We start from the raw sequence: 24,651 nt of genomic DNA on the forward strand, positions 1-24,651 counted from the left end.
TCGCCCTGAGGAATGAGTCAGCAAATGGCTGTCACTCAAGTTCTGTACTACCAAACAATTCAGCATCATACATTGCACTGTGCCTTTGTGATCCAGTGTCTGTGCCCTTGGAGAACTAATGGCAGCATTTGCAAATACTAATAATCAAAAAGAAAAGGGCACCTGCTTCAGTGGTGCAGAAGAGGATCAGAGACAGATTTATTTTGGTTAGGTTAGTGACAAAGAGGAGTTCAGCTCTTGTAGATTGCAGGAAGTATTGTCCCTCAGTATGAAAGTAGTTACGCATTGTAGTTTGAATGGTGAATTAGTCTTATTAAGTAATGTAACCTAATCTAGTTTGAGTATCCATCTCAGATTAGTAAAGGTACAATAATATCAAGGTTTACAACCTTGTGAATAAAGCAGTAGGCTGTCTGGCCTATTAAAACTTGCCTTCTCATTTACCTAATAAACCTTTAGATCAGTGAGATCATGATCATTCCATTTTGAAAGACACCTGTCCAGCATTTGATACATCATTTGAAATCCCATTAGACTTCTCCAGTGAGCATTGTGAACAAATCCTGGCTGAGTAGTTAAGGGGTGTAAATTCTGACTGCTAAATGTACTATATTTTGTCACAGTACAGGTGAATTTGTAAAATGCATAGTTCAAAATCCTGATAATAAAATTCAATCATTCAAACAAGTGCAAAGGAATTTGTACATTTGTTTTTTGAGCTTTAAAATAGATGACAAGATTTCAGGAACTTTTCCTCCATTTCTAATAAATAATGTGAAAAAATAAAGAAGCCTGTTATGTTTTAAACTTTTATTGTTGCACTGCTTTTCTGGTAAGTAAGCTAATAATGAGGAAAACATAGTTTCCTAATTAAGAATCAACATACATACAATAGGCAAGATGATCCATGCCCGTGATAATTTGTTGTTAAATTTAAGATTTGTGTCTTTTTGTATGGAGTTCAGTTACATTTGCTAACACAGTGTGGTAATTTGTAAAATAAGTCAGGTAAGAGGTGTTTGATAAGAGTCCGGGTTAGGAGTTCTACTTAATTCCAACATACATAACTGAACTGAATCTAGGGATTGGAAGGATAATTTCAAAATTTGCTGAAGACCCCAAACTGGTGATATGGAAATTTTGGACAAGGATAGATAGATGGGCAGGCAGGATAAGAAGATAGCTGGCAGATAGAATACAATGCAGGAACATACGAAAGTGAAACAATAGAATTAGTAAATGCACCTCAAATGGGAAGATTTTAAATGGAGTAGAGGAATAATGGAACTTTGGGTACTAGGTTAGACCTTCTGCTTCCACACTCCTGGTACATGTCAGGAGTGAACATTGCAAAATTGAACTGCTCAGCCTGTGATTTTCTATTCATTAAAATAAACAGACAGAAAATCATGGGTTGGTGGTATACAATTAGTGATTTTTCTATTTACAATATGTACCATGAGTACAAAAGGAGAAATTTTACCCCTTTGTGTGCAGATACACAGGTCATTAAAAGGAAGCAGCACAGCGGATAAGGGCAGAAAAAGAAGGCCAACAAGGTCCATTGGTTTTGACTTTAGAGGCATAGAATACAAAATATAAGTTCATAACTAAGGCATCCTGTTAATGCTGCAATAGAAGAATTGGATACAATTTGGGTCTTTACATGGTGTTAAAGCAATGTAAAAGCTGCAGTGTAGATTCATTAGGATGTTTCCAGCAATGAGAGGTTACAGTTATGGAGAGTTATTGATAAAATTCAGGAATTTTCAGCAGAACTGAGAAGATTAAGGAGTAGCATGATAGAAGTCTTAAGTATTTTTAAGGAAATCCTAAAAATAGCATTTGAGCTAATCACCAAAGCAATGCTGAGGCAAGAAAATTTCAGACAACTAAAAAATGAATAAAGGGAGTTTATTTTTTCAAAAAAGGACGGTGAGCATGTGGAATTATCTCACAACCGTGACTACACTTCAAAAGTAAGGTGTAAAATGATTTGGGCACCTTCAGGTTGTGAGAAGCGTTATATTAATGCATGTCCTTCTTTAAAAAGCGAATTATTCAATTGAAAAGAAAATTATTAAATGTTTATAGGGATCAAGCAAGAGATTGGGATTATGAATAAAGTGCTACTCATAGAAAGGAAAACTGAGTATCGAGTACTCTATGAGTGGGCTGAGAAAGCTAAAAATAAAGCTGAATTAAAACTTTGCATTCTTAGTAGCTCCACCATCGATATATTTAACTGATACAGAGCAGCAATCAATAAAGTGCTGAAATATATAACCCATCAGTAAAACATTAGGCGGAGGGAGACATGTTCAAATTGTACCGTGATCTGTACCGTGATCTTGAGTAACTTGTCCAGTTCCATACTCACAGTAACACAAGAAGGACTTTAAAACATTGGGGACAATGCAGAGGAGAGATAAGTGGCCGATCCACAGCATCAAATGTATGAGTTATAAGGAAAAATTGGAGAAACTCAGGCCTTTCATCCTTGAAAAAAGGTGTCTGAGAGGTACAATGATAGAGGCATGTAAGATTGATGGTGGACTGAAGAAAATCTGCGTTATTTTAAATAAAATCATGATAGGCACAGGTTCAAACTAGTAAAAGGTAATTTTAAGACTAATTTCAGGAAATTATTCTAATTTAAGAAGCAATTCGACTCTTTCATAGGTACTCCTTTATGAACTTTCGAGGTGGATAGTTAAAATGGACTGAATTACCTGCCTTATTTGTGCCTTGGTAATGCACATGGAGAAAAATCGCAGGGCATGTTTGATGGGCTGAACACTTGGTTTTTACACCTTAATTTTTTGTATTTTAAATAGCATTGAAATCCAAATCTGACATGGTCCAGAGCACAATGGGTCTAAATTTCACATCATTGCATTTGTTTTTCAGGTGGTAATAGGCATAACAGTGACAGAATTTAACTCTGCAAAGGCCCAGGCCTAAATGGCGCAGGAACCAGGATCACTTTTAAATTGGTCCTGAGGTTTATTTTTTTTTAAATGATATGTCTTAAAATGAGGGTTATCCACCTCATCACGGACTCATTTACTAAATTAATGTATGAAAGCATGTTTTGCTGGGTCTTAACTTCCACCAGGAAGTCATTGCTGTAATAGTCAGGAAGAAAGATGCAGAAGTGTTATTTAAAGAGGTACTCACATTCGTTAAGTCAAGTCTCTGGTTGGACTTAATAACCTAGTGAGGAATGTTTTGCGGAATTTTTTCAGTGTTTTTAGCTACTGTTTCACTCAGTTAAACCTAGAGAGTGATGCTATGGAGCTCCTGCACCCTGTCAAAGGATTGTCTTCCCAACATGGTTATCCTGTTTGGTCCAATTTTGGTCTTATGGTATGAGGTGCAGGGTGGTGGCACCAGCAGTCACAAAGAAGGCAGTGGAGCAGCTGCATAAGCTGGAAGAAGAGGGCAAAGAAAAGAAATGCAGAGCAGGCCTTACATAACGAAGATGTAAAGGAACGTCAACTTTACAGAGGAGCAGTGCATCAGGTGGCTCCAGTTCTCTGGGGGGCAGTGACTGACCTCTGCCCCCAGCTGCAGCCCAGCACCAGAGCATCTGCAGGACTGTATGTAGTTGTGATGGTCACTCTGACCCTAAACCTTTATACATAGGGCTCCCTCTAACATCCAGCTGGTGGTACTTCTCAGTTTGCTTTGGACACTGCAACCAATGAAGTCACAGAAACTCATTTAATATAACTGCAAGGAAAAGGAATCTATCTGACTGTCATTTGATTTAACAGAAATGGGATGTGGCCACCCCATGGATCTAATACCAGAACCAGTAATGCAGTAATAACTGCAGCATAACATTTCCTATTTTCCAACTATTTTATATTATCAGCTTCTATGATATTAATAATGTCAATGTTGTCAAAAAATATTTCGCTTCCTGTTTTATACAATACAAGAAAAAATATTCTTGCACAGTGGCAATCACAAAGCAGCAGCTAAACTTCTCTGCCTCCCTGTGGTTTAACCTTGTAATTACACACTTCAGAGTCACAGGGTGGAATCATCCACCCTTCCCCGTGGCATGTTTGCTGGTATGGGTTATTTAATTGGGTGGGAAGGTGGTGGGTGGGGACCCGCCCCACTGCACATGCAGCCCCCCAGGTCCCTCTGTTCCTGCACACTCTTCAGAATTGTGCCATGAAGTCTATATTGCCTCTCTCCATCCCTTCTGCCAAAATGCATCGCCTCACACTTCTCTGAATTCAACTCCATTTCCCATTGTATGCCCAATCTACATGCTTTTCTATGTCATGTTGCAGATTATCCACATTGTCCTGACTGTTTACTATTCCTTCAAGTTGGTACCATCGGTAAATCTTTTGAAATCTTACTCCATATTCCACGATCCAAGTCATTTATATATAGCAAAAAAAGGCAGTTGTCCTAGTGCTGACCCTTGGGGAGCACCACTGTATATCGCCCTGCAGTCCAAAAAAAACCATCCACCACAACTTACTGTCTTTGGTCATTAAGCCTATTTTTTATCCAGTTGGATATAGACCCTCCTATTCCAATAAGCCTCAATTTTGATAACCATTCTTTTATGTGGCACATGGCCAAACATGTTCTTAAGATCCGTATAGACAACACCCGTTGCATTCCCTGCGTCAAATATCTCTGTTACTTGATGAAAGAAATCAATTAGGTTAGTCGAACATGACCTGCCTAAATACACTGGTTTATATGAATGTAAAAGAGGATCTCGATCAACTGTATGTAAGTTCAAGACGTTGTTAGAAGGTGCAGAGCATTCCCTTGGATAACTTTAAAAGCACAGTAGCCAGAATTTTACATCCCGCAGGCAGGCGCACGCTCGACCTGAACGGGCGTGAAATCGCGCGAGATGATGATGGGCAAGCGTCCCGACATCATCGCGCACTCATGCGATATTTCACTCAGCTGGTGCGTGCAAAAATCGGAAAAAGGCCCACTGAAATGAAGTGGGCGATTAAGCCCATTAATGTCCCAACTGTCTGCAAATTTTCGTGACTGTCCAACCTTACGGTTGGCAGACAGGCCAATCGGCCAGGCGGGCTTTATATTTTTGATGAAACCTCATCCAAGGGCAGGATGAAATCTCCGTTAGGATTTAAAATAAAGAGAAATATCTGGGGACTGTTTTTGTCATGAGGTATGCTTTCAGGTGCTTGATTGTGCTGCATGGATTTTTTTGCAGCATTTTTGGGCTTTATTTTATTATTTGTAGGTTTGCAGCTCCCTGAGGCAGCTGTCTGCCATCAGGGAGCTCTCTCGAAGCGCTCACCCGCACCTACGGTGATGTCGGTGTCCGCCCTCTTCCTGCCCACAACAGCAGTGCTGAGCCTTTCTCCGGACGCATTTGCCAGCCAGTGTAAGATCGCAGTTGGGGGGCGATCACAGGCAGAAGCGCATATCGCATCCGCTTCATCGCCCGCCAATTGCGCACACCCGACGAGAGCAGCATTCAGACCAGTGGTGGAATTGTCCCAGGTTTGCACAAAGTGCGGTAGTGAGCAGGTAAAACATCTCTTCACACCGTATTGTCCCAAACCCGCTGCATTAATTAAGCATTCCCGGGAAACACGCCATTTCCATGGCAGGCGGGCTCTCATTCGCCTGCTATGCCATCACCTCACCGCTACATCATGCCAGGCGCCATATTTAAAGTGCAGCCCTGCGCACACAACACAGTGGTTCCAGTCCATGACTGCTGCAGGGAAGACATGGCCCAAAGGCAAGAAGACTGCAGCCCCCAGGTTCAATGACACATCCCTTGAGCACCTTCTGGACACAGTGGAGGCTCATCGTAAAGTCCTCTACTTCTGCTCTGGCCACAGGATGGGCATAACATCAATAATCCAGCTAGGGAGGCGGTGGCAGCGGTGGTCAGTGCCAATGCCCTGTGAAAAAAGGACAGCTACCCAGTACTGCAAGAGGATGAATGATCTCCTCCGTTCTGACAGGGTAAGTCATGCTTCTGATCGCTCTCAGCTCACACACTCACAAATTCATTACAGATCCACAGCAATCTCACTCACTGCCAGTTCAAGGGACATCACCATTCACTCTCTCATACACACCTTCAATATCCTCATCCCATCCATGGGACCGATCCCACCCATACAGGCCAGGCATAGTTATCATCTGGCCTGGCAGGCATCCTGCTTACACTTTCTCCATCTCTAATCATGCAGGACAAGCTGGCACAAAACAAGAGAGAGAGTTTGCAGACTGGTGGAGGAATGACTGAAATCAAGGTCATCACGGACTTTGAAAACAGAGCCATCCAGGTGAGGATCTGGACCAGTCCTGTGCTGACAGTGAGGTCGGTGGTGCTTTACCAAGTGAGGATCCAGCAGTGCAACATCATCAGACACCCATGCTGTGAATGATGTGTCCTGTTTCACAGGCCACTGCCATGCACTAGTTATCTCCCCTTCATTCTGCAGGCGCATTTGGATCCACGAACCAGGGCTTTCAATCAAGCCCCAAGGGAAGCTCAGAAGAGGAATCCACTGAAACCCTCCCTGAGGGCCCATTACAGTGTTCAACCACCAGCACAGAGACATACACCTCAGTGGGACCAAGCTTTAGAATATCCTCGGGATCACAATCTGATGAGCACATCGCACTGTCTGATCCACAGCAGGCAGCGGCAGGGTCTTCCCAGGTGTCCAGCACTTGGAGGACTGCTGGAGGCCAGAAACTTGCTGAGTTGGAGTCAGATGACGAGCCTCTGGACTCGGCCATGTCACAGTTGCTGGAGCTGCAAAGGCAAACTCGGGAACATCAGGGAGGGATGTCCACTACACTCCTCACATTGCAAGGCAAGATGGAGGAGTCCGTCCGCCTTCAGACTGAGGTCATAGTGCCAGTATCATATGCACTGAGATCAATGCACCAAGGTAAGATGGCAGCCACCATGGAGACCTTGGTCCCGGATGTCACTCCTACACTGCTACGCAGGCTGAACTCCATTGCCAAGCCATAGTTGGCCTTCGACAGAACGTACGCAAGAGGGGTGTGGGGCATTTCAATCTCACTCCAGCTACTCCTTCTCCTCAAGGAGTCAGCCAGGGGCCCTTGGACACCCGTAAGGAGGAGGTTCAGCAGGTGTATCCCTCGGGCCCATGCACCCTGACTCCAGGAGTGTCTGGCCCATCCAAACCCCCACTTCCTGTGACCTCAGCAGCTCCAGCTCCACAGGCCAAGGAGGCTGCCAATAATACAGCAGGACCCCAAAACAGGCCGGGGCCATCCAGGTCTTGGCCCTCCAGAGGACACTGAGAGAAGTTTATCATAGACATGGCATAGCAGTCAGTAGGCTGCCTCCACCTCCACTGTGGATGTCCAGGGACACCAAGATGTAGCGGCAGGGTTAGGAAGATTAAGACAATGCAGTTGCACAGCCTGGGCACGAGTATTAATCACTTGTACATAATGTTCACTATTGCCAATAAAGTCCCAAGAATGTCTCCCTGCCTATGGGTCCTTGTTCTGGTGAGCTGTATTCGTGTCACTCAGATGTGAAACCTTTCTCCACAAAATAAAGGCAGGTGTCTCAGTCCAGGGTCTCTTCCTTGTAGATAAAAACAAAAACTGCGGATGCTGGAAATCCAAAACAAAAACAGAATTACCTGGAAAAACTCAGTAGGTCTGGCAGCATCGGCGGAGAAGAAAAGAGTTGATGTTTCGAGTCCTCATGACCCTTCCACAGAACAGAAAGGTCATGAGGACTCGAAACGTCAACTCTTTTCTTCTCTGCTGATGCTGCCAGATCTGCTGAGTTTTTCCAGGTAATTCTGTTTTTGTTTTGTCTCTTCCATGTGCTTTTTGCAGCCTTTAGACCAAAGTGATGGTCCGGCCAAACACTTCCTGGACACATTAGTGATGCCTGCACCTTGACGGTGCTTGTCATTGCTGCCAGAATGTAGTGGGCAGGCATCACAGAGTTCTGTCATTCTCCCTGAGTGCTCTCAGCATCTTTAAGGTGGGGCCGGTCCCCATTGCTTCAGCATCTGAGACCAATGACACGGTGCTCCTGAAGAGCTCAGGTGCTGGAGGCAGACAAAGGATCAGATGCTTCTAAAGTTTCATGGCTGCGTCTCTATGATATGACCCTGATCACAGAGCACAAGCAAGCTGCCCTCAGCCAGACAGGAGTCAGACATTCACAGAGGCTATGTGAAGATCTATGGAGTGTCCTCACTGCATGTCATCATCATCCTCCTGGAATTCAGCAACTATAAGGGCCTCCACTGCATCTTCATCACAGGAGCCTTATCACAGAGGGTATGAATGCTGCCATAAGGCAGACTGGAGTCAAACTCTCTGAGATGCAATGTGGGGATCCATGCTGTCTCCTCACTGTATATCGTCATCATTCTCCACAAATTTAGCAGCTATGAAGCCCCCCCAAAGGCACCTGCTCATCTGGCCAGTGCAAGGGCCTCATCATCATCATCATCATCTTCAAGGACCTCGTCACCCTCATCCCTATCGACGTCCTCCTCAACGGAGGAGATCTCCTGCTCCTGCGTCTCCTCCTCAGACAGCTCCTCTCCCTGTTCCAGTGCCAGATTGTAAAGGGCGCAGCAGGTAACAATGATGTGTGACACCCTCTGTGGACTATATTTCAGGGCTCCACCAGACCGGTCCAGGCACTGGAACCTCATTTTCAGCATCACAATGGTCTGCTTCACCAAGTTGCATGTTGCAACATGAGCCTTGTTGTATCTTCGCTCTGCTAAAGCCATGGCCAGGACCCCTGCGGGTAGCCCTTGTCCTCAAGGAGCCGTCCCAGCAGCCTCTGTGCACACTGGAAGATATATGGATTTTTGACTGACTAAGAATATATGTGTTGGGGGACACTCCCTGGAGACCATGTGCAGAGCTGCAGGATGTGTTTGTGGTGGTCGCACACCAGCTGAACATTCAGTAAGTGGAAGCCCTTGTGGTTCACATAGTTGACCACATGTTGCGACTGAGATCTGAGCGTCATGTGAGTGATGTCAATCGCACTCTGCACCTGTGGGAAACCCGAGATCTGGCCAAATCCAATTGCTCTTGCATTCTGGCTGTCCTGGTCCCAGGTGAAATGCACAAATTTGTGTGTCCTTATGAAGATGGCATCCGTGACCTTATGGATGCATTTGTGGATGGACTTGTGATATCCCACAGAGGTCACCCGTGGAACCCTGAAAGGAGACACTGATGTAGAAATTGAGCACCACTGTCACTTTCATGGCCACTGGCAGTAGATGCCCTCCAAGTCCCCATGGCGCCAAATCCTGCAGTAGCTGGCAGATGTGAGTGACCAGTTCCCTAGACAGTCTTCAGTGACACTAGTTCTTGGCCATCTGCAGGAATAAAAAGTGGCATCTATAGACCCTGGGTGTCACAAACGCTGACCAGCGACGGCTCGCTGTGGCTCTTCAGCAGCGTGTGCAGGAGCCCCAGATGCCCCCTCTTCCTGAGGGTGCTGCTCTTCCCTCTGCACAGCAGGCGCCTCAGTCACTCTCTTCTCCGTTGTCTCCGCTCTCTGTATACCACCGAGGCATACAGCTAGTTCACCAGGCTCCAGGATCCTGATGTACTCCTCCTCATGTGTGACCGCCTACCCTCCTCACCCCGCACATGCTTGTGGTCTACCTTCAACCGCAGGGCAACCCTTTCCCCCACGCCTCCAATGTGCCTCAACCTTGAAGCCCGGCAGATGACCCGGGCGAGCATTGCGCAATGTTACTGTGCACTCACCTCTGAGTTCCCCTCAAAGTGCAGCCCACCAAGTGTTCGCCTTATATATGCTGTTGTGAAATATGTCGGCGTGCAATCACGCCAACATGAACAGACGATCCAGCCGGGGGATGATTCCAGCAGGCTAGCCTTATAATGATATGCAGTTGCATTACGATGAGGTTCTTGACATCTGATTGCGGAAAATGTGGTCCACCATCGATGGGCTGAACAGACAATCATGAAATTGATTTTTGGCTTTCTCGCCATTTTGTCCATTCACGCCGCTGAGCATGCCCGATGCCAAGGGGCATGGACGATTCCGCCCAGTGTGATATTGTGCTAGAATTACATGCCAGCAGGTGTTCAAATCCTCGAGTTAGGACGTAATCCCCCCCAAACTGTTCCACTCTGGAGTCAAACCCTAGTTGCAAATGTACCATTATTCCAAAGTGTTAAATGATGCTAAAAGTGTCGGATAAATAAAACTTAAGTCACATTAATTGCTGAAGTTAGCAGAGAAAATTGACTGGCATTTCTGACTCTGACTTACAGAAAAACTTATGTCTGTTCCGGAGCTGATAAAATTGATGGCAATTTGCACTGAAATTTCATTAAATCAGTGTACATCGGAATGTAAAAACTGTCATAAAACATAAATAAACCAGCGTAAACAATTGGGTCAGTGACAGTGTGGAACATACAACATCTTCCTTCTTTAAGACTTTCTTTCTCTTAGTGACGTTATTAAAGTTAACGTTCAAAGCCATTGGAGCATTATCAGCATCATCACTCATGCACAAGAATCGCAGCATGTTTAAGTAAATGCACTTACAAAAGCTATTTTTAAAAAATTCTGATGCCACAAAAAAGCATACAGAGGTATAGAAAATGTAGAGCAGGTCTGAGTAAGGAGGAATATATATATAAAAAAACACTAAACATAAATAATGACTTTGGTCCCTGCTGCACCTAAAAGTTCGGACATAAGGTTACATTCATTCAAATTTGGCCACTGTGGCAATAGGTGGAATGGTTTTGAAATGATGTGGTGGGGTGGTGGGCGGGGTGAGGGGGGGTGGTGAGCAGAATCTTCAAACTAGAAAGCTCTGAACTACACTTCATGAATCTTGTTGTAAATTTTCCAGTAAGTCAATGCGGTATTGGGAAAATTGGACAAGGTGGCAGGACTATGTTAATGAGCTAACTAGGATTTCAACAAATGTAACCTGGGAGTGGTGCAAATGATCAATGAAATTCTTGTGCAACGTTTGCAAGAAATTTCGGGTCATGAGTCCATTTATTATATAGCAGTATTACACAAGTGATCCAACAGCCATTACAAAATACATCTATTTCCTAGCAACAATTTCCCAACATCATCTATAAAATGGACTCAAAATAGTTCACAGTGTACTTTCAAGCATTGACATCAACTGTTAGAGGTGATATTTTTGGCAAATAAAATATTGACTGGGGGAAATGTCAATCTATATTGAAGAATTCAGAAGGTGCTTCAATATCATAAAACTGATTCCTTACAGCTTTCTTACAATCATCATTTTCAATTTGATTCAGTTTCACAAGTTTATTCGATTGAATTTAGTGAAATTGTCCATAAACAAGTGAATTACTTAATCTTGTAAAATGAAGAAACACCGCAAAACCTTTCAAGAATATTAAAAATGACAAAAATATATCATAAATGTAATTAATTCACTTCATTTTCCCTAAAGGTTTGCTGCAGTGTTTTTCAAATATTCTGTAATGTTATATGTATGGTTGGATACAGTGCACCAGATGTAATACAATGAGCACTGCACAATATTTTGTGCTAAGTGTAACATAATATACAATGTTGCAACACTAGAATCTATCAAATTATGTCACCATAACAGTCTAATAAATGGAACTGGTCACTTGCAAGCTTGTGAATAGGGAAAACATCTGATTTGGGCAGGAAATTGTTCACGTTTACAGAATGGGACACAAAATTATTCCAATTATAATGATAAATATTCCCGAATTTCAGTCTACTTACAATGGGCTGGAATTTTGCTACGGAGGCAGGTAGCTCGAGTTGGGAAATTTCCCCATTTGGCAGAACCGTCTAGGTAAAATGTGCCCATTTACGTGCTATTTTTATGGTCTGTGGGGTTGGGGTGGGGGAGACAGGTGTGAGATGGAGTTGGGCCCGTTGCCCCTGGATGCAGGTCAGGGGCCGAGTGCCAAAGTGGGCTGGTTAGAAGGCCTGCCTCAGTTCTTCGTCCCAGTTTTTCGTTAAATTTTAAGCCCTCTAGCCCTCACCCCTAAACAAGGGAGAATGGGACTCGTGCCCCTCAGTGAGAGGAAGTCTCACCCTCATCTAATTAGCTGGCTGGTCTAGAAGTCCCAGCAGCACCAGAACTCAGTAGAGGGTACGATAAAGAGAGAAATAGATCCCAAACTCAGGTACGTTTGGGAATTTTGGTATGGGAGGGATCAATCCACCTTAGGGAATGGGTTGAAGGGGGGTGAGAGGTAGGGTTTAGGAGGTCAGGCAGGGAGGCACAAAGTTGGGGGGGTGTACCTTCTTGGTCGGGGGGGCCCTGATGCACACAGGACACTCCTCAAAGAATGTACACCCCATTCCTTCCTGCTTTTTCAGCTCAGATGGTGAAAAAGTGGACTCCCCATTCCCACCGGCCTACCCAAGCCAACCGCATTACGACATGGACATAAAATTTGGGTCAGTTGGCTTATTAACAAGTTCAATTGCCCGTTAATAAGTTTTTTTAAATGACGGGCCAGCTGAAGATTTTGAAGCCTTCCCAACTCCCATATTATGGGAAACCAGCTTGTTAACATCGGATTCGCGAGCCAACGTCAGCGTGCCAGATTTTACACATGTGCAGGCTGGCAGCAGTCCTGATCTAGAAACAGAGAATCCCGGCCTATGTGTGCACCTGCCAGTTATGGAATGCCTTGGCTACAAATGCTGCGATGGATGATGAGAGGGTGAGAACCACATGTTGGCTTGCCAGCCAGCTTCCAAACCCCCAGTGACAAACGTAGAAACCTGCGCATGTCAAAAGACTCAGAGATGCCACTTCAGAGGCCGCACAATAAATGGTGTTTCCATAGCCCCACATCACTCATCATTGACAGTCAATGGAGTGCCACCCCCTTAAAATCCACCATCAGTTTGCAAAGCTTCCAACATCATCACCATTCAACTCCTATGAATAAAGTGATTCAAACTATATATTTAAACATAATTTAACAGATCCTTAGAACGATTGGACACTAGTGCCACATTTGTGCCATTAGAATCTTTTAAATTTACTTTTTCTACACTATGTCTTAGTTTTATCCCAACATCCACACTTGAGGTTGAGGCAGGCTGCTGAATGCTATGCTCTGTTGATTGAGATGGCCTTGGCAGCTGTCCTCTGGTGGTCTGAGGCCAGGAGGGCTGTGTTGGTGCAAGTGTACCCTCCTCGACCTCACCTGCTGGAGGTGAAGGGGTCACGGGCAGAGGGGAGGAGGAGCAGCATCGCACCCTTGGAGCACCCTGAGATGACTGCCCCAGGGTGGCTTGCTAGTGCTCCTCCTCCCTTTTGGTGCACAATGGCATCTCCCTGACTTGAGAGGGAGATTGAGATGCTTCGTTCTCCCTCTCGCCTAGCCACCACTGCACTGAACTCATGAATGCATATATGAACGCATTGAGTGTTCTGCTGGACCCGGCTCTCCATTGGCAGTTCCCAAGCTCTCCATGGAGGAAGCTGGAGCCATGATGGCACTCAGAACTTGGGCAGACTCCTCCAGCTTCGGCTCAAGGCTGCACATGGCCTCAGGTATCTCGGCCAGATGTTCCCCTGCCTGTCACCGCAACTCCATCAGGTATCTTGCAGCCATTTCCAAAGGTATATCAACAGCATGGTAATCGGCCTGGGCTGGTCTCCAGCAGTCATCCAACAGTCAGGGACCTCAGCTGTCACATCCTCCATCAGCTGCGGGAATGTGTCTATAATGTGCTCACCAGATTGTAACCTTGAGCCTAATCGAGAACGTGTAACTGCCAAGGTGACTGTCTCTGCGCTGGTGGAGGATGCAGGGCAATGATGTGATGGTGCATCTTTAATGATGGAGGCCAGGCTTGCTGCAGGCTGAGTTTGCAATCTCTCCTGGCTATAAGGACCCGTTGTGGAGAACTCAAAGAATTAGCTTACAGCTGTGCACAATCCCTTTTCCCATCAGTGTATCATATGTATCCTGCATGCCCAGCTCTCATCACCAGGTGGGAGACATCCTCACTCTGATGCCTTGAAACTCTAGCCTCCCCATCTACACAGGATAGTCCACCTTCTTCCCCTGCTAGTTCTGCAGCCTCTTCTTCTGCACGGTCAATATTCAGATGTCTGCAATACCTCCACCCGTCTTTGACCACTCCCTGGTGTTATGCATTCTTCTGTCCAGCAGGCAGAAAGAAGGACTTGATAGTTATCTCAACGGGCACCCAACCCCTTAATGAGCATGCAGGCCCACGACAGCCAATGACACCTCCCTAGTAAGTACTCCACAGATGCACTCTCCTGGTACCATGTTCACAGCATGAAATGGCTCCCTCACATTCAGTCCAAATGTTCTATCTGGTGCTGAGGCCTAGAAACTAAACCCCTGTCAGCTATACCTCTCCTCTCACACATTTACATCGTTTCATGAATTTATGAGTGCCACTTTGCAGTGACTACACCATACCACTTACCCTTGCGGATCACAAGATCACCAGTTTCGGTTGTCGGCTCCACGGCTGCTAACTTCCACTGCAACATCCGTCCATCCCTTGGTCGAGTGGTAAGGTCTCCTGCTGCCATCACTGGGAAGTGGAACCTCCTGCCATTCCTGCACAACCTGGAGGAGAACCCGCAGGAAGGCATGTCTAAACCTTGGGCCCACTTGTTGTCTGCACTGGGACACTCCAGCATGATGCCACCACCAAACACATCTTCCCTTCACCCCCCACTGTCGGCATTCCATAGGGATCATTCCCTCCAGGACACCCTGGTCCACTCCTCCATCACCCCCTACTCCTCAACCCCCACTATGGCACCACGCCACGCCCACGCAAAAGATGTAACACCTGCCCCTTCACTTCCTCTCTCCTCATCGTCCAAGGGCCCAAACACTCCTTTCAAGTGAAGCAGCATTTCACTTGCATTTCCCCCAACTTAGTCTACTGTATTTGTTGCTCCCAATGTGGTCTCCTCTACATTGGAGAGACCAAACGTAAACTGGGCGACCGCTTTGCAGAACACCTGTGGTCTGTCCGCAAGAATGATCCAAACCTCCCTGTCGCTTGCCATTTTAACACTCCACCCTGCTCTCTTGGCTTGCTGCATTGTTCCAGTGAAGCCCAACGCAAACTGGAGGAACAACACCTCATCTTCTGACTAGGCACTTTACAGCCTTCTAGACTGAATATTGAAATCAACAACTTTAGGTCCTGAACTCCCTCCTCCATCCCCACCCCCTTTCTGTTTCTTCCCCCTTCCTTTTGTTTTTTCCAATAAATTATGTAGATTTTTCTTTTCCCACCTATTTCCATTATTTTTAAATATTTTTAAATCTTTTATGCTCCCCCCACCCTCACTAAAGCTATACCTTAATTCCCCAAACATCCATTCTTAATTAGCACATTTGTTTAGATATATATCACCAACTTCAACACCTATGTGTTCTTTTGTTCTGTTGTCTGTGACATCTTTTGATGATCTGCTTCTATCACTGCTTGTTTGTCCCTACAACCACACCACCCCCCTCCACTTCTCTTCCCCCTCACCCCCACCCCCTGCCCACACACACACACACACACACATACACACCTTAAACCAGATTATATTTCACCCCTTCCTTGGATTCACCTAGTTCTGTTGAAGGGTCATGAGGACTCGAAACGTCAACTCTTTTCTTCTCCGCCGATGCTGCCAGACCTGCTGAGTTTTTCCAGGTAATTCTGTTTTTGTTTTGGATTTCCAGCATCCGCAGTTTTTTGTTTTTATCTCTGGGACATTCTTCACTACTTGAATGGGGTTTCTGCAGATAATCGGGCTTAACAGGTGCGGGGGGTAACTCAAGGGATCCAAGAGAGCTGGGGGATGGGTAGAAGCAGTTCCAGGGAGAAAAACCAGCAACAGACCAACAGCCAGAAAGATGTTGCAGGATTGCAGGGAGTGGATGCCAGTCCAGGTGCCATTTATATATGGCACCCAGACATTGGACCCCATGTGGTAAAGATAAGGCTGACGACTTGCTGCCTACACCCCGCTGGGCGATTGGGAGGGCGCCTCACCTCTGAATAGATAATTCAGCCATTCCACCTCCAAGCAGTGGAGAACAAACAAGCAGAGGTCCTGTGCACTTCCAGTCCTGCCATAAGGACACTTGATGCTACAACAAGATTCTGGCCAAAGGGCCTCTGTATTTCAAGAAGCTTTCAGCGAGTAGTAGCAGCAATTGGCACAATGCTTTATTGATACTGTCCTTTCTCTCTGAGAGCTGGGCTTTACTATGGTCCAATCTGACAATTGAATTACCATATACTGCCATTTAATTGTACTGTCTGATGCAGGAAATGAGAGAACATCACAATTCTACAGTAAGATACATTGTTTTGAACGTGGAGCTAAGACGACTATTAGAGCACTTTGTTCATTGGTAGGATCCCAAAATGTTCAGTAATGATTTGTTGCTGCTGTTATGTTGCTTAATAAAGTTGATTTATAGTTTTATTAATAGAAAGTTTGACAAAACCAGCAGGACAGACCCAGCAGAGGTGGCAGCACAGTGGTATACAGTCGGGAGGGGGTTGCCCTGGGAGTTCTCAACGTCAACTCCGGACCCCATTAAGTCTCATGGCATCAGGTCAAACATGGGCAAGGAAACCTGCTGATTACCACGTACTGACCTCCCTTAGCTGATGAATCAGTGCTCCTCCATGTTGAACATCACTTGGAGGAAGCACTGAGGTTGGCAAGGGCACAGAATGTACTCTGGGTGGGGGAATTCAATGTCCATCACCAAGAGTGACTCGGTAGCACCACTACTGACCAGGCTGGCTGAATACTAAATGACATAGCTGCTAGACCGGGTCTGCGGCAGGTGATGAGGGAACCAACAAGAGGGAAAAACAGACTTGACCTCATCCTCACCAACCTGCCTGCCGCAGATGCAACTGTCCATGACAGTATCGGTAGGAGTAAACACTGCACAGTTGTTGTGGAGACGAAGTCCCGCCTCCACTTTGAGGATACCCTCCATTGTGTTGTGTGGCACTACCACCGTGCTAAATAGGATAAATTTCAAACAGATCTACCAACTCAAGACTGGGCATCCATGAGGCACTGTGGGCCATCAGCAGCAGCAGAATTGTACTCAAACATAATCTGTAACCTCATGGCCCAGCATATCCATCACATTACCATTACCATCAAGCCAAGGGATCAACTCTGGTTCAATGAAGAGTGCAGGAGGGCATGCCAGGAGCAGCACCAGGCATAACTAAAAATGAGATGTCAACCTGGTGAAGCTACAACATAGGACTACTGGTGTGCCAATCAACATAAGCAGCAAGTCATTGACAGAGCTAAGCAATCCCACCACCAATGGATCAGGTCTAAGCTCGACAGAACTGCCACATCCAGTCAGGAATGGTGGCGGTCAATTAAGCAATTCACTGGAGGAGGATGCTCCACAAATATCCCCATCCTTAATAATGAGGTAACCCAGAACATCAGTGCAAAAGATAAGGTGAAGCATTTGCTACAACCTTCAGCCATAAGTACAGAGTGGATCATCCATCTCAGTCTCCTCCGGAGGTCCCCAGCATCACAGGTGCCAGTCTTCAGCCAATTCAATTCACTCCACATGATATCAAGAAATGGCGGAAGGCACTGGATACTGCAAAGGCTATGGCCCCTGACAATATTCTGGCAATAGTACTGAAGACTTGTGCTCCAGAACTTGCCGCACCCCTAACCAAGCTGTGCCAGTACAGCTACAACATTGGAATCTACCCGGCTATGTGGAAAATTGCCCAGGTTTGTCCTGTCTGCAAAAAGCATGACAAATCCATCCCAGCCAATTACCACCCCATCAGTCTATTCTCAGTCATCAGGAAAGTAATGGAAGAGGTCATCAACAGTGCTATCAAGCCGCACTTGCTTAGCAATAACCTGCTCACTGATGCCCATTTTTGGTTCCGCCAGGGCCACTCAGCTCCTGACCTCATTACAGCCTTGGATGAAACATGGGCAAAAGAGCTGAACTCCCAAGGTGAGGTGAGAGTGACTGCCCTGGAGATCAAGGCAGCATTTGACCGAGTGTGGCATCAAGAAGCCCTAGCAACACTGGAGTAAATGGGAATCAGGGGAAATCTCTCCACTGGTTGGAGTCACACCTAGCACAAAGGAAGATGGTTGTGGTTGTTTGAGGTCAGCCATCTTAACTCCTATGTGTTTCCTTATACTACCAGTTTGCAATCAGTATGTTTGTTTGTAAGAGATGTATGCTATCTCAAACCTCAGAGTGTCCCAATTAAATATTCCAGCAGCGAGCTTTTGTGAGTTTAAACATAAAGCATGTTATTTATTATCACACACTTACCCTGAACTTGACGCAACATTTCACTCACTCATCTCTCACATACACAAAGGTTGATGCTGTATGCATTGCCGTTGCCTGCATTGCCGCTGTGCATGAAGATTTTTCTGATCCAATGCTGCTGTGCATTTCTTCTAGGGTTTTCCATTCCCAGCTGTCAAAGAAATGTGCAGCACAGCATCTCCTGGGAAACTCCATCAGAGCAGAGTAGAGTCAAGGAAAGGGAGGACTCACCCCCTTTTTACAGCGCTTGCTGCCATATTCTGGTAAGTACTTAAAGGTCCAATCTTTTAATGAACGTTAATGAATGGATAAGTGAATGACTGAGCGAATGAGTGGGTGAGTTGGTGAGTGAGTGAATGGGTAGGTGGGTGACTGGGTGAGGTTGGTAGGAGGCTGAGGTGGCTAGGTGGGTGAGGTGGATGGTTAACTGGGTAGGTAGGTGGGTAAATTGGTCGCTGGGTATATGGGTAGGTGATTGAGCTGGTGAGGTGGGTGGGTAGGAAAGGTGGGCAGGTTGGCAAGGTGGATGAGATGGGTGATTGGATAGTGTGGGTGGGTGGGTGAGGTGGGTGAATGGGTAGATGGCTAGTCGGTTGGGATGGGTGAGGTGGGTAGATTGGTGAGTGGGTGGTTGGGCTGGGTGCAGACGGTTCATAGTCAGTTCGGATTGTGGGTGTAGTCAGGTTAGGTCAGTGGGTAGTAAGGTCAGGTAAGGGGCTAGTTGGGTAGGCAGGTAGTTATGTCTGGTTGAGGGGGTAGTATGGTCAGGTCAGGGGGGGAAGTTAGGTAGTCGGGGATAATCGGGTCTGGCCAGGGGAGTAGTCAGGTCAGCTTGGGGGCCACTTGGAAGGTTAGGGAACTAGTCAGGTGGTAGTCGGGCCTGGTCAGGGAGTAGTCAGGTCTGGTTAGGGAATAGTCGGGTTGGGTTGGGGAGCTAGTTGGAAGGTTGGGGGGTATTGTCGGTGGTCAGAGTTTGTCAGGTCTGGTCAGGAGAGTAGTTGGGTTTGGTCAGGGAGGGTGATTGGGGTTGAGTTACCCAGGTGTTAGATCAGGTTTTAAAATATCAAACATTTCCTGAGTAGCTGTCCAGGTAAGTACTGAGAAACTGTCTGAAGTTTCCAACTCTAATTCAGAGTCAGAGATCTTTGCAGAGGGTCTTGGGAAGCATGGGAATTTCCCATCAGAAGCTGAAACTTCCTAGGCAATTCCCGCATAGGTCCATGCATCAGGACTTTCACAGGGTCCTGATGCGTATCTTCAGTCGTACATCCGATCCCTGACGATCCGGAGAGCAAATGATTTGCGCCATTAAATGTTTAAAATAAATGTAAAAAAATAATAAAAATGTGATGCATAAAAATGTAGGAGAAGTTCAAATCACTCACTTCACTCTCTGGACTCCAAAGCAAACTGCTGAATGCCCTTAGTAAGCATTCATTGTAGAATAAAGTTTATAACAGATCTCAGAAAAATCAAGCTGTTGTTGCCATGATTCACAGGCAAACCAACATTAGTTTGATATACTAAGTAAAGATTTGAGCTGAAACCAACCTACTAAGGTTAAGTATTCAGGTGTTCAGCTCCAGAATGTAATATGTAAGGACGTACATAATTGATGCAAAATCAATTATACATTTCCTATGAGTTCAAATACCAGAAAAAAAACTAACTAGACTTACCAAAGATACTTGTATTGATAAGCTGAGGGTATCATTATTCACAATGACTGATCAGTGTCTGATGTAATTAAGACTGACTGGATCAAGGAATTGATTTCAGTTGTGTTTGCTCCCCATTTGTTTTTAAGGAACCTCAACAGAAAAGCCTCCTCTTTTCAAAATATGGATCCTAATTTTAAAAATACAAAGCCATGCTTAAAATAATATTTTGTTCTCCAGTCCTTCTTTTCAAAAACAAAAATGAAAAGACAGGTACAGTGAAACCTGAAGTGATTGAAACTTGGCTAGGTTGTAAGTTTAGAACATTCTTACATTAATAAAGTTGCCCCAAGTGCTTTCTAAACAGTTTCTTGTACTGCTTTTGAATTAGTTAGGTCATACTTTTTTCTTTTTTTATTGTTTACATACATGACTGTTGGGAAAGGCGTAAAAGCCTTTGCTATTCCAATGCGTAATTAGGCTTTCAATGGAGATTGAGTACTTTTTGTGACATTACACTGATGGGAACCACTGAGGAAAAACTGTTCAGCTGGGCTAGGCTTATTTACAATAAACTGTTTAGTATTTACTGTAAACCAATTAGGGTTTCCAGGACAAGCACATCAGTGAATCCCACTCCATCCTGTTGTGTATCTTGGTGTCCTGTTTTGTTAAGTCCAGTGAAGAGGTGCCATCAGGTGAAGCTTAATGGTTTAAACACAAACACAACTTCCAGTATCAATGTAAAAGGGGACATCACTAATATCTGTCATTCTATCAGTGACACTGTATTTGAGGTGTGTATTTGTACCTGGGCCTCTGTGTTAAAACCATATTCCAAAATCAAACATTATTTTTCAAAATCAGTACAAGAGGCCAGATAAATGCAGATTTATTAACATGAAACACAATAAATGATTGTTGTGTAATAACTACAAAAGTATCCTTCTAAAATATCTAAGATAAATAGCATGTTGCATGGTAAGTTTTCTTATAGTAACATAAGATCTGAAACCAGAAGCTGACATTAGCTTGGATTTTGCAGTTGTAATAAAGGTGAAACTGTCAGCGTTCACCATCATTACTCTGTGAAACTGACAGCGACTTCTGGCATCCTCACATGCACAGTTAAATACAGACATCTACAGGCTACTGCTAGTAATTTCCTACTCCTCTAAGGGATGCACTGTTGAAGTCTTCACAGATTGGGTGGAATTTTCCATAAATGAGACTAAGGGCAGTAGTGGGCGATTCCAGCAGCGCCCACCCCACTGTTTGGAATGGTGAAAACTCGCGCCCAATTTTGCACTTGGAAGCTCATTAATCATGTAAAGGCGTGTATCGGTCCGAATCACCTGGCAGTTCAGGAGTTTATTTGTGCACTGCCATCAGCTGGCGGTTTCGAAGGTCCAGGAGCCATTTTTAAAGGCCAATCCAACATACAGGCTGGGATTTTCCATGCCTGCTGACACGAGCGTGTTCGGTGGCATGAGTGGGCAATATGGTGAGAAGGCCAAAATCGGTTTCACAACATCGTGAGACCAGTGCGATTGTCCGCTCCGCCCTTCAATGGTGGGCCACGGTTCCTGCCATTGGACATCAGAAACCTCATTGTGATACATCTGCATATCATTATATGGCCAGCCTGCCGGAATCATCACCCCCGCTCCCCCGAATCATCCACCCACATTGGCGTGACTGCACGAAGATGAATACACAGTAACATTGTGGAGCGCTCGCCCGGGTCGCCTGTTGGACTTCAAAGTTGAGGTGCGATGGTTGGGGGTGAGAGGCAAGGGCTGCCTTGCAGTTGAGGCAACCTGGGGGTTTGGGGGCAAGGGCTGCCCTGTGGTTGAAGATAGCGCACAAGCTCATGTGGGGTGGGGGGGCGGGGGTGTGCTGGGTGGACGAGGGAAGTGGCCACCTATTAGGGAAACCTTGTGTAAAGTGACCATTCCTCTACAGCTGAGACAGGGCAGGTGCAGCCATTGATATGATTGGAGTTGGGCTTCTAGCTGATCTACCCACTCGAGCAACACAGAGGCATCAAAGTGCCACCAAGTGCTCCAGAACTTTTCACCCCTCGGGCACAGATTGCGAAGTAATGAGCATTTTTGTGGAGTGCAGAAAGTTGGACGACTGGGCACGTTGTACAATCTCCTTGCTAAAGCTGGCCATGGAGCAGTCACTGGTGGAGGCACTCACAGACCCTTGCAATGTCATCATCCTGGTTTGGACCAGTCTCCCCCATGGTTTAAGCTAACAGTGCAGCTTTGCAGTGCGGGTTAGGAGAATGCCTGTGCCTGAGCTGAGAGCACAGCATGCAGTCCAGTGGGAAATCTGCTGCCAGTCAGTCAGGTGGAGTGGGGCAGAAGCGGGTGGGGTTTCAGGCAGCCATGTAGCGCATTAATCTCTGGCCATCCAAGTGGTGGACAGCACTCTCTGGGATGTATTAAGGGGCCTTCAGACTTAACAAAGACAGGTTCTTAGTACACCCATGCTAACTCTCTTTCGTCCTGCAGGAGGAGTACATCAGGAGCATGGAGCCTGGTAACCTAGCTGTATGCCTCATGGTGTACAGAGAGTGGAGATGACAGAGAAGAGAGTGACAGATGTACCTGGCTGCCCAGAGAGAGGAGCAGCACCCTCAGGAAGAAGGGGTATCTGGGGCTTCTGCATGCGCCACCGAAGAGCCACAGTGAGCCATCACTGGTCAGTGCCTAGCTAGACCCAGGCTCTATAGACACCATCATTCCTGCAGATGACCAAGAACTAGTGCCGCTGAAGACTGCACATGTCTAGGAAACTGGGTGGTCACATCTGACACCTGCTGCAGGATTTGGCGCTACGGGGACGTGGAGGGCATCCACTGCCTGTGACCATGAAAGTGACAGTGGCGCTCAATTTCTATGCCAGTGGCTCCTTTCAGGGCTCCACGGGTGACCTCTGTGGGATATCACAAGCCTCCACCCACAAATGCATCCATGATGTCATGGATGCCACCTTCATGAGGGCACACAACTTTGTGCATTTCGCCTGGGATCAGGACAGCCAGGATGCAAGAGCAATTGGATTTGCCCAGATCTCGGGTTTCCCATAGGTTCAGGGTGCCACTGACTGCACACACATGGCGCTCAGATCTCTGTTGCAACATGTGGTCAACTTTGTCAGCTGCAGGGGAATCCATTTGCTGAATGTGCAGCTGGTGTGCAACAATCACAAACGCATCCTGCAGAAGCGCGCAGTTTCCAGGGAGTGCCCACGACTCCTACATTCTCTGTCAGTCTCCGATCCATGACTTCTTCCAGGGTCCAGAAGCTGCAGAGATGGCTCCTCGAGGACAAGGGCTACCCACAGAGGACATGGCTGATGACACCCACGTGGCAGCTTCAGGCTGCAGCAGAGCAACAGTATAATGAGGCTCCTGCTGCAACTTGCACCTTGGTGGAGCAAACCATCGGGACACTGAAAATGAGGTTCTGGTGCCTGGACTGATCTGGTGGAGCCCTGCAAAGTAGCCCACAGAGGGTGTCATACATCAGCGTCATCTCCTGTGCCCTTTACAGCCTGGTGCTGCAACGGGTAGAGGAGCTGGCTGAGGAGGAGATGGAAGAGCAGAAGGTCTCCTCTGATAAGGACGACACCGATGGGGATGAGGATGAGGGAGTCCTCAAAGGCAACGATGATGGGAATGAGGCCCTTGCATTGGCCAGACGAGGAAGGCATGCTCGGAAAGCCCTCATAGCTGCTAGATTTGTGGAGGATGATGATGACACGCAGTGAGGAGACACCATCGACCCTCATGTTATATTTATGAACATTTGACTCCAGTTCGGCTTATGGCAGCGCACATAACCCCTGTGATAATGCTCCTGTCATGGAGACGCAGTGGAGGCCCTAATAGTCACTCAATTGCCGAAGGATGACGATGACATTCAGTGAGGACACTCCATAGATCTTCACATAGCCTCTGAGAATGTCTGACTCCTGTCTGGTCATGGGCAGCTCGCTTGTGCTCTGTAATCAGGGTCATAACATAGAGACGCAGCCATGAAACTTTAAAAGCACCTGATCCTTTGTCCGTCCTCAGCACCTAACCTCTTCAGGAGCAGTGTCATTGGTCACAGGTGCTGAAGAGATGGGGGCCGGCCCCACCTCAAAGGTACTGAGAGCAACACAGAGAGAATGACGGAACTCTGTGATGCCTGCCCACAACATTCTGGCAGCATTGACCAGCACCTTCGAGGTGCAGGCATCAGTAATGTGTCCAGAGAGTGTGAGGCTAGACCATCACTTTGGTCTGAAGGCTGCACAAAGCATGGGGAAGAGGCCCTGGACTGAGACACCTGTCTTTACCTTGTGCAGAAATGTTTGACATCTGAGTGACACAAACACTGCTCATCAGAACATGGAGCCATAGGCAGGGAAACATTTTTGGGAGTTTATTGGCAATAGTGAATAGTGTCTGCATTGATTAACACCCATGCCCAGGCTGTGCAACTAATTCTTCTTAACCTTCTGCTACGTCTTGGTGCTCCCCAGACATCCCCAGAGGAGGTGGAGGCAGCCGGCTAACTGCTAT

This window comes from Carcharodon carcharias, chromosome 17, assembly GCF_017639515.1.
Source record: "Carcharodon carcharias isolate sCarCar2 chromosome 17, sCarCar2.pri, whole genome shotgun sequence".
Lineage (NCBI taxonomy): Eukaryota > Metazoa > Chordata > Chondrichthyes > Lamniformes > Lamnidae > Carcharodon > Carcharodon carcharias.